At 35.3% G+C, this 3908-nt stretch overlaps 1 protein-coding gene across 1 annotated transcript in view; it reads left to right on the forward strand.

Annotated features, from left to right (window-relative positions):
* PTPRQ (protein tyrosine phosphatase receptor type Q) overlaps positions 1-3908 on the forward strand; it is a 255887-nt gene that overhangs the window by 176415 nt on the left and 75564 nt on the right. The window lies entirely within an intron of this gene.

The following is a 3908-nucleotide window of genomic DNA, read 5'->3' on the forward strand; positions in this document are numbered from 1 at the left end:
ACCATGTTGACCAGGATGGTCTCGATCTCTTGACCTCGTGATCCACCCGCCTCGGCCTCCCAAAGTGCTGGGATTACAGGCGTGAGCCACCGCGCCCGGCTGACACTCTTCTTCCAAACACCCAAACAGTATTCCCTCACCTCCTTCAAATATTTGTTTAAATGTTATCTGCTTAGTGAGGCATATCCTGACCACTATATTTAAAATAGTAGCACCCTTAAACATCCTCATGCCCATTACCTTGTCTCATTTTTCACCATGGTATGTAATACTTCCTGACATGGTATATAATTTACTTGTATAGTATATATTTATTCATTTATATTTTTCTAATATATATTATTTGTCTCCCTCCATTAAAATAGAAGTTCCATGGTCTTTGTCTCTTTGGTTCTCTTCTCTATTCCCAGCACTTCCAAAGTGCCTGGCATGTCATAGGTGTTCAGTAAACTGTCGGTCAATGAAAAGGGTTAAAGAGCAGAAGCTTTGTGGATGGATCCAAAGCTACCTGGATTGTTTGTATGAGCCTTTTGTCTTCCTAGTGCCTAGCACATAGTAAGTACTTAATAAATATTTATTCATTCAATGAATGCATAAATTTATTCTCAAAGCCAACTAAACATTTGGTTATAAATAAAGGCAAGGGGACTCTAAAATATTTTCTTGTTTTATACCACTTGAAATGTGTGACCTGTCAGAAAATTGTTCCTCTCCACACTGGTTCTTCTTACAGAGCTGGAAGTCAAATTTTGCAAAAACATTAATAATAAAGGAGTCTTAATACATTTATACATAGCTCGTATCCCATCCCCTCTTACAGAGTTAGAGGCAGAAGAGAGGTCACTGAAACTCACAAAACACATTTACATTTTTCAAAGCAATTAATTAAGCTGATGGCAGGAGACCTCTTATAGCTTACCTAAATAAATTAGGCTACATTTTGAGGTGGTTTTCCTAGGACCATAAAGCTAGCAGTAAAAAGAATACAAATGTCTGGTTTTGCAGAGTATGTGTATGTTTTCTTGATACCTTAGTTGCTGGAGAAACTGTGTACCAGTTCTGTCATCATTAGCACCTCCTGGCTCATCAAATCCCTGAATCCTAGAGCATCCTTTCTTCACCCTCTCCCCTGGATGCTTTCCTGGTAATATAAAACTCGATCTTTGAGCAAGGGGTGTCAGTGTTCAGGTTATTGCACAAGTTTCAGAAGTACAAATAGGGAGAGTATCTTTGTCCCTCCAAAGGTATTTGTTCACTGAAACTTCCTTATATGTATTTGCTAGATTTCTGTATAGTTACATTCAAGTACTATTATTAAAATATGTCAATGCTATCATTAAAATATTCTTTGGATTGAGTTGTGTACCTGAACTCCATAGACATAATGTTATATTCCTAAGGAATACATTCTAAATATCAATTACTTATTCATGGTTTAAAGATTGTCACCACCATTAACCTCTTGGTCTGTTTTACACTGCTACGAGAAAATATTAGAGACTTGGTAATTTGTAAGAAGAGACTTTTGTTTTCTCATAGTTCTGGAAGCTCGGAGGTCCAAGATGAAGGTGTAGACAGGTTTGGTTATCTGGTGAGGGTTGCACCTTCTGGAGGGGAGGAATGTGTGTCCTCACAGGGTGGAAAGCAGAAGGGCAAGCTATCCAAATGCTTCGTGAAGCCTCTCTTAGAAGGACCTTAATCCCATTCACCATGGGAGGCATTATCGTGATGTAATCACCTCTTATAGGCCCTACCTCTTCATACCAGCACACTGGCCATTGCATTTCAACATCTAAATTTTAGTGGAGACACATTCAAATGATAGCAACATCTTATACCTATCTGGTATTGAAATAAACCTGTTGGCTCTCTTCAGAGCATGTGATTCACTTAAACCAGATATACTACCCATATTTATACCATCCCAACTTGTAAGAAATTATCTGAAATTTAAAAACAAAAACAACTTTCTGCATTCTGATTCTATTCGCCTCATTCCAAGCTCATCTTTCCAGTTGCCAGGTAGGCTTCTCAGATTTCTTGAGGTTCTCAAACTCAATGAATATGAATCCAAATTTATAATTTCCTACCATAGTCTTACCCCACAAAAATCAGTGTATGTTCCTGAACGTACTGTTGTGAACTGTCAAAATTCACCTAGCATTAATGCACGAGTTAACTTTTACCACTTTTTCTATCTCAATTTGCACTCACATTGAATTATTCCCAGAGTTCTTTTTATTAATTTTTCTGTCTTGACTCTAGGTTTCATTTCCTCCTATCTATCCCTTCTGTCATTATTCTTATTTTGGCTCTCATGTCTAACCTGGCTTTTTGGAAAGAGCTTATCTATACTCAGTGTGCTTCAGAGAACTTACCTTTTTCATAGCTACCTGAGTTGTCTACCTAAATCAATGGAAAAATAATTCCTTTCTCAAAAACCTCAGTGGAATCCCACTATTTAAAGAATAAACTCCAAATTCTTGAACATAACAATCAAGTGCTCCCTAGCTTAATTCCTAAATTACTACTTCGGCTTGTTCATTTTTATTCCTCCATAAATACTGGTCTCTCGATGATAGCTCTGTTTCTTAGATTTAGGGATTCTGATTTTTTTTTTATATATATACCATGAATCCCTTTGGAAATCTGGTGAAGTTTATTGACTCCTTCCTAGGTTAATATATGTTTTTTTACTTGTAAAATAATATTAGCAAGATAAGCAGTTATATAGCAATATAACTCTGTCTATGCATCCTGTTATTTATGTTTTTGTGGCTTTTCTATGACCCTCCCTTATCATAGAAGTACCCCAACCCTGCTTTTATGGTAATTGCAATCCTTCTCATCTACCAAACCCTAGTCCAATTCCCACCTTTACTGTGCATCTTTACCTTGCCTACCTGCCCCATCTGTATCATCAATTTGTTCTCTCGTTGTAGATTATGAGTTGTGTATTTACATTTGTACCTTATCTTTATCCTTTATGATATCTTATTAATTGACAACAATGTGCCAAATACTGAACTAGCCACTTTTACATATTTTGTTTTCATAATCCCCTTTAAAGCACCATCAAATATTCATATGATGGGGAAACTGAGGTCCAGACATTTTGATGTTTGACCAAGATCATAAAACTTCTACTCTTGCTAGATAATGAATTATTTGAAGAAAGTAATATTTTATCTTTCTGGTTATATCTTCTCAGGGTCTGTGGGATAGTACTTAGTCAGTGATGTTTGCCCATATGTATTTAAAAATTGAAAATATTGGAAAATACTTATCTCCCAATATTTAATATAAGAATTGACTAGGGGCCCTGGGAGGACAGAGGAGTGTGCAGCAGTGTTCTTAGGTTAATGTCTGTGTGACCATTAACTGTTGCTAAATCTTTCCCTGAATATTATTATCGCTCCTAATTCCCAGTGGCTTCACAAATTGAAATTATACACATAAGGGTTTTCAACAGAAACGTTTTAAGATATTGTCTCTTGTTTTGTATTACCGAATAACAAAATTAGGACAAATTGGTACAATAACAAATAACAAATAGGACAATAAATTAGAATGGAATAACAAAATGGAATAACAAATTAGGACAAATTAAGAAAGTAGAACAAATCAAATAATTTAGTTGGAATCATAAAGAATTCAGGAAGTATTTGAAGATTATACTTCTAATAATAGATCAGAACAATTGAATAACCCATTTCATATTGTCCACCCTCAGTGAAAACAATAAACTAAACTCAATTTACATTTGTAAGACAATATATGTATAATTTCATTATACCAGTTTTAATTTTCAGCTGTGCTCCTCTATATCTCTGTAGTTAAATATGCTTCTGCAAGAGTTTTCTTAAAACAGCATTGCTAGGTTAACTGTTTTTTTTTTTTTTTTAATT

The sequence above is a fragment of the Cebus imitator genome, unplaced genomic scaffold (assembly GCF_001604975.1).
Source record: "Cebus imitator isolate Cc_AM_T3 unplaced genomic scaffold, Cebus_imitator-1.0 Scaffold156, whole genome shotgun sequence".
NCBI classification, from domain to species: domain Eukaryota; kingdom Metazoa; phylum Chordata; class Mammalia; order Primates; family Cebidae; genus Cebus; species Cebus imitator.